Consider the following 7,946-nt stretch of genomic DNA (forward strand, 5'->3'; position numbering starts at 1 on the left):
TTCAATAGTAGCTGGGAAGAAAATGAAAGAATTAGATTTACTTAAAATACTTCATAGGTAACTAAATGTCAGTTTATTTTTTAAGAAAAGCTGAGACTCTTCTAAGTTTTAAGAAGAATGAAAAATACCTACATATGATTACAACACAAAATACAAGATTACTACTCTAGACTTTGCCCAGGGCTGCACGTTGAATTAACTGCTCCTGTGGCTAAGGATCAGAGCACCTGGTTTTCTCACTCTTCATTCATTTACTCAGCAACCATGTGCTAAGGCACTGTGACAAGCACTGGAACCACAAGATGAAGATGACAGAGTCCACCCTGAAAGATCTTGTACCATAAACTGGAGAAACAGATAAACAGGCAGTTTAGGTACAGAGACATAAATGCCATGACAGGTATAAAAGAGGGCAGAGTTGGAACACTCAGAAGGGACGTCCAGCTTTGTGTCAATATTGTCCCCTTTGGTGGCCGTGATGTGTAAGCAGATACCTGAAGGAGGAGGAAAAAGTGTGGGAGGGAGAGGCAAGGAGCAAACACAAAGCAGAGGCAGGAAGGGCGCCAGCGGAGCTGGGCGCAGTCTGACCAGCCGCTGGAGCACAGGGGCAGAGCAGGGGAGTAAAGAGATATGGCTGAAGACTTTGGCAAGAGCCAAATCGATGTGGGTGTTTTTCTTCCAAGCTAAGGAATTTGGAATTTTTCCTGAGGGCAAAATGTTAACTAGTGACAAAGTGAATGACAGGAAATTAATTGTCATCCACCAGGGGACAGGTACATGAACTGTGATTGCTTGAGTCTGGGTTTTTTGCCTCAGTCACTACCAAACTCGAGAAGCTGATGACCTCGATTCTTTGTGAGAACAGGTCTGTGTGCACAGGTGACAGGCCCACGGGGACAGCAGGAGAGGAAGGGCACAGCCAGAAATAGAGAACACAGACTTCTTGAGATTTTTTTTAAAGCTGTGGATCATGATGAATAAATGAGGAATAAGTACATTTATCATTATGAATGAAATTATGCTTTCACATTTTTCATTAGCTATGTGTAAGAAAAAATTTAACATAGTATCTGTTATTCAAACAACAGAAAGAGGTGCCATTTACTGTTTACAGTGTATTTCGGAAATCAATGTCTAAATTTAATTCAGAAATGTTGGCAACATACCTTCTTTTAATTCTCTGTCTATATTATTCTCCAACTTCTTCCGCATCTGAAATAAGTCAAATATTATTTTTAATGTTTAAGTTAAATAAGAAACACTATCATAGGAATGACAGCTAGCTTATGAAATGTGGCCTTTAAATAATACTTTTAGAGACTTGACCTAACTTGGGGATTGCTTAAATAGAAAAAATAATCACAGGAATAAAATAAAATAAATTCCTACTCACTTTGATTTTAGATAATAGAGAACATATACGTAAGGCTATTTAGATTCCCCTGATGGAAAGCACAGTAAACACTGCCCTGTCGGATACACATAATCTCAGAGGGTGATGCCTGATCTTATTAGCACAAAGAGTTTAAACAATTCATGTTCTACACTGAATGCATTACTTTGCATTTCTCAGAAAAACTGCCCTTTATAAAAGTTTAGTTTTTTTAACGTTAATGGGTTTTTCCTTAAAATGAGCTTTTCCATTCCAGCACTTTTAGAAAACAAATTTTAAGGTCTGTCCTTGCTAATGGTTTTAGCACAGAATCGTAGATACATAAAATGAAAAAAAGGGCTCTGTTATGATGTCAAGTGAAAATTCTACTGGCAAACAAGTTCAGCAAATGTATTTTGCTCTCTGTATATGACTAAGATATTTCTATCAAAATCTGCTTGAAGAAAAGGAGGCTAGCGCCAGTTTTCAAAGTTGGTTCCTGATTCACAACTTCCTTGAGTTAGAAATAAGGAAAACAATACGTAATTCTTTAACTGTAACTTTGTTTCTGTTCTAGAAGTTGGAGCCAACTATTTGAAACGACTTAATTAGTTATGTATTTAATTATGAAACGTGTGGGGACATTTCAAACTACGTGTCCCCACCTAAAATGTTCTTTTAAAAATCTTTCTTATAAAAGTCACCCGGCTCACTAAACAGGGTCTAAACTAGTACACCAGACATAATAAACACTGTGGTGACAACAGTGACACAAAAGCCGACGCCTTTGTAAATGTTAGGTGCAAAGACAAAATTTGGGGCTACCATTTGCCAGTATTTTCAGAGACTGTTTTCCCTAACACTCTGACAAGAGCATTCTAGAGAGGCCTTCTGCCATCAACAACGTGACATCAGTGCCAGGTGGGTCCTGTGAAGTGAAAAACGCCTAACAGATGAAGGGAGAAGCCCTTACTGAAATAATTTCATATAACCGTTAATAAACACTATGCAAAATGTAGATCACATTTTTACATGAGTTGAATGTAAGATTACTACCTTTTCCTCTGCAAAGCTATTTTCCTAAATAGGTACTTCTGGGACCTTTATGTTTATTTCTAGGTGAGGACCCCCATGTCCCGATGGTGGAAGTGGTCTGAAGTCCAACATTAATAAGGACAAGGCACCTACAGTTTTACTTAAACTTTTCCATTTAACAAAAACACAGAAAGATGAGAAAATTATACACAGGAAGACAATGTATCAGCAAGTTTTAATTCTAATGATTTTTAATTAGGAGGACTCTCTCATAACTGGCAGTTTGCAGACCATGTCCCACAGAAATGGAAGGTCCCACTGGGGACACTGCAGGATTGAGGTCAAAACTGAGGTCACAGGCTGGAAGATAATGCTGCCCTCTCTTTCCGAGATCAAATTGATAAAAAGACACTTGCCTCACACATATACACACAAGTTCATTTCTGAAGTGAATATATTTTCAGATTATTGATACTTTTTAAGTTAAAACTTGGTGTCATTCTTATTTTAAATGTTATAAAAATTAGTACAATTCCAGAAATGTAATAGAATCAAGTCATTTAAACACTCTGATTCATCATCCTGTTGTAAATAGGTTAATGTATGAAGGAAATGACACTTGTCAGTTTATAACTATTAAATACATGTATTTTGCTACAGAGAAAAGAAATGAAAATTTGTTGATCAAGGAGCTGAAAAATTAAGTACAGAGAAAAAAGTGAATGAAAGAAAAAGAACTGGAAGAAGTTGAGTGATTGTCTTTCAAAAGATAACACGCTTCCTCATTTGTCCATTCAGACAAAATGAAATGAGGGCAGGAGGGAGTCCACAGGGCAGAGAGCTGATACCAGAAACAAGGTTACTGAACTCTGCCTCTGCCTCATGAGAAATGAGCTTAACTAATGTGATAGTTTGATTAGAATTAAAATTCAGAGTGGATGTGCCCTGCCTTGGAAGCCTACTTTTAAAAGAAACGTGACCAGATTCTGCTGAGACAGTGCTGTGTCATGTAAAAAGTTAAAGTATTAGAACGTTAACCATTTTAGCTCTGGTGCACTGATATAGTCCCATTTAGAAAAAGGGCTGCTAAACTGAATGGACAATTGAGAAATTTAAAAGTTACTTAAATAAATCATTAGAAAATGTTTGAAAGTGTCAGTAATACACCAGAAGTCCAAAATCAATGAGTGTAAAATGTAGTCTTCCTATTTAAAATAGATTTGAAGGACATTTATTAACTATTGTGGCCATGCTTCATGTTAGGCACACCAACACTTAAAAACTCTTGAACATAAAAAAACCTCTAAAACAGAGAAATTTTGTGTGTTATAATATTGTCTGGAATCCATTTTTAAGTTTTCAATTCTCAGAAAAAAATTCTATGTGCAAGAAAATCTAACAGTGATGTATCTGCTCAGGCTAATTTTAACCTTTTGTATTTTATAGTAATATAGATAACACAACTGAGTAAAACTGTAAAATTGCTTCTGGCATGTAGGACAAAACATCCCAGAAATAAACTAGAATGTGAAATCTGAGGGTAAAAAATTAGCAAAACAGATACGGGGTCCATCTGTTACCACTACAACGATGTCACGTGACAAGGCTGTACGTCAAGCAGCAGTAAGAGAGGCAATAAATCCAAGTGTTATGAACTGGAAAAAACTTGCTTCGACAACCAGCACGACTGAAATCAGACTTAGAGCAATACTTCTGTGAAGTTAGAAGAAAATGCTGAGTAAGCTGGAACTTCACAGTAGGAACAGTCCAAAATGTTAAAATCTTGCACATAAAGGAGAATGTTAAATTCAATCCCAATGCCATTTTTAACATTTTGCTTTCTAGAACCATAGCTGAAAAGCTGTGCAAGTCTGTTGTTTTGTTAAGCCCCATGCAAAAACCCATCCCTTCGTCATTTTAAACAGTATGTTCACACCTCTCATGGCATTACTTTATGTTTTCCCAGCAGAAATAATTACATCCCTAGCAATTCCACAAGGCATCTTCTTTCTCTAAGTCTGACTAAGAAATCTGTAAGCAGTAACTGTACAGTAACTCCTATGAGGCTCCCGGCAGTGCTGAGGGAGACGTGTCTCTGCACCTGGACAGAATGGGGCTTGTTAACCTCCCTGCTAAACCTAGCATGATTCGGCCCCACGGCCCCACAGAACTACGTGTACCTTGGAACTACAACACTGAGTTTAAAATAAATCATTTTCCAGTGTATCTAGAAGTACTAAAAAATAGACACCTCTTTCCTCCAAAAACATCAAAGGAAACAACTGTCCTCAGGAGTCTTCTCCTGCATTGCTTTTGCACTCACACTATTCCACCATCATCCTGTAAAGTGACCCACTGTCGATTTTTTGGTGACAACTAATGAAAACATTTCGAGTTTGCATCATGCTTAGCCACTGACAGAAGTGTTAGCCATGCATTTTTTTTTAACACCATGCAGTCTGGTTTCATGACTCTGAAGCACTTAGACTCAATTTACCCACAACATTGTCTATGAAACCTGAGCTTTTTTCTTCTTCGATTTATTATGACATGAAGCCAAGTGAGAAGAAACAGGTTGACACCTCACTTAACAAGGGCCCGTGCTACCTTTCCCTGCATCAAGAAGATCATGAAAACACCATCAAACCATAAACCAACGCGCACCGATTTAAATGGGTATTTTAACAACAATGATACACAATGAAAACAGGTTGTAATTTAAAGACTCCCTATCACTGCCACCTCGGTATTCCTAGTGAGGGCAAGACAGAGACGTAAGTGAACTTCATTTTAAAAATTTAAGTATTTCCTTTACTTGACTACATACTTAGAAATGTTCTACAATTTCTCAGTAAGATATTTTATAGCAATTAAAATAACAATGCTATAAGTAAAATAGCAATTAAGGATGTACTCTTACAGAAGAAAATGATAAAAATTTTAAACTTAAAAACAGACCTTAATGTTTTTAGTGTTACAAGTTTATTGAATTCATAAAAAGAATATATCTTGGATTCCTTTAAATAAAAAACATCTGCATGTGGTTAAGTAGCTCAATGTCAATCATTTACTTATGCTTAGGGGTAGAAAAACTGGGGTGCAGCAAAACTTGAAAATGACTATGAACCAATGCCAAACCGAAATCAATCAGAAGCTAAGCCAAACATTGGAAGTGGATCTCTAGTTATTTGGCAATAATACTTAATTTCTAAACTAGAGTTTAAAATGGAGCTTTTTAAGAAATTTAAAATTTGTCAGTTCAGTTGCATTTATTGAATAAAGTTAATGACAGGTATCTCTTGAAAATTACAAGTCCAGGGACTTTAAAAAAGATTATAAAATTTGTCTCCTTTATTAACACAATTAATTATGGCTTTTACTTAGTGGGCAGAAGTCAAATAAACAACTCAGAATTTCATCAAATTAAAAACAAGAATTGTATCAGAAATCTGAAAACCAAGGAAAAAAAGATAATATAACTAACCCTGAACAGATCGCTTATGCTAGTCGAAGGGTCTGAAAAATTCCTGAAGTTCCTTCTTCGAGTAAGACTCCTTTCGGTCTCTACGCTAGTACTAGAACTTTCATCAGAAGGCGGTCCGTCAACAGGCCGTGCGGGAACAGAGCCGAGGAGAGAACTCTTGTGCTGCTTCTCCAGCTGAAGCTCAGTGCTCACTGCTGCCAGCCTCTCATTAGCCCTGCGAGGATTGCAAAGCACAGATTTCATTCATTTCATTTTCTTCCTAAGTGATGTGTATTTTTAAAGTTGCTATAATAGTAAACAGATTGTCCCATTAAACTGTTTTGACACCAAAAAATACGACAGCGCAGACCTACTGTAAACAATTACAGTTTAAAACTGTCCTAAAGAAGGACGTATATGCCTGGGGGGCCCTTAAGTAACGAGTACTTCAAAGTGGGGAGAGTCAGAGATGGAGACGCCCCCACAGAGGATCCCCGCTGCCTTCTGCACTGGCTGCATCTAGACATGTTCACCCTCAGGAAACCAATTTAGAAATAAAAACTAAACCATCCCTCAAAGCCATTTTCAAGCATTTGCTTTCACCCCCCTTATACACACATTTCACTCACTACCTGGGAGACATTAAGCATGCGGCACTGAGGAACAGTTTAGAGACACCACCTCTGGGGGGCACCAGGCGGCAGAGTCGATGGTGGGAAAGAACTACGACAGCACCAGGGGCAGTTTCAAGTGTCCCCCAATGTCCCAAAGCTCACTTTGTTACTTCGCTTTTACCAGAGGCCTACATCAGCACCTGTTTTCCATAACCAAAAAAAACCTCAAGCGGATTTTCACTTTTATGAAAAAAAAAAGCAAAAAGCCAGAATAGCACTGGGTGTTTGTTTCAGCCAGAGCCATCAGAGGGGCAATGAGCACCCCGAGCAGCGAGAGAGGCCCCACTGAGCTCCTTCCCCAGAACCACACTCAGTATCCCGGCATCACGCCACCACGGCTTTGGACTGTGTCTGTGAGCGCCTGTGCTTTATGCATATTTATTTTATGCATCCACCAGCAAGATGTGTCCTAAGGTAACTGCCCCTTTGCTTTACACCGACAACTTTCATAGAAACACTCTACTTTTGGATAGCGGGGAGACCTGTAGCTTATACTGTTATTCAGGCACCGGAGGATGGACCTACACTTTCTGTCTTCCACACACCCTCTCGGGCAGGCCACCATATTCTTTTTAGCCACTTTCTGAACCACTATACTGCCCTTCACCCCGATGTTAATTTCCCTGTTTCCCAAGCATGCCTTGACGTAGCGGAGACAAACTTAGAAGGATACAGTACTTCATCTCGATGCCCACGACCGGTGACACCAAATATCACAATCAAGAAAGTAAATTTACCAAACACCAGAATGGGGCCCCTTGGGTTTAAGTTGTACTCTTCCAAAACACAAGTTAATTTTAAACTCATTAACACTTCTATTTATGGGAATTTCAGCTAGAAATTTTGTGATAATATGGCTGTCTAAATTACAAAGTTTGCAAAACCCCTAGCTTAAAGACTAGATCAGGATAAATATATGCAAATATAAAAAATAAAGTCATGTAAAAGCAACAAAAGGCAGCGAGATGCAAACTGCCCTGGACTGACATTTTAAAGGGGAGTTCATTTACTAACACCATTTCCCAAAATGACACTATCTAGTCAGCTCTCACTTGCTACTCACTTCATGAACTTGGCTCAATAAAAATTATGCCTTAGAGGCAAGTTAATGAGCTAAATTGTTTTCTATAATTCTACACTTTAACTTACGAGTTTAGTTGGCTTGCCAATGACATTCCATTTTCTAGCTCTTCCAGGTACAGCTGCCTGTATTTTTCCAATTCTTTTTCATTACAATCAAACTGAAAAGTTTTACTTTTCAGTTCAGTTTCCAGACCTTTAACTCTGTGTTCCACTTGACTTACTGAAGCACGTTTATACTCTCTTAACAAGTCTTCTTGAGATGCTGCTTGGGCCTACAGCAAGTTAAAAGGATACAATTTTAAAAATACTTATAACCTAA

This window comes from Camelus bactrianus, chromosome 28, assembly GCF_048773025.1.
Source record: "Camelus bactrianus isolate YW-2024 breed Bactrian camel chromosome 28, ASM4877302v1, whole genome shotgun sequence".
NCBI lineage: Eukaryota > Metazoa > Chordata > Mammalia > Artiodactyla > Camelidae > Camelus > Camelus bactrianus.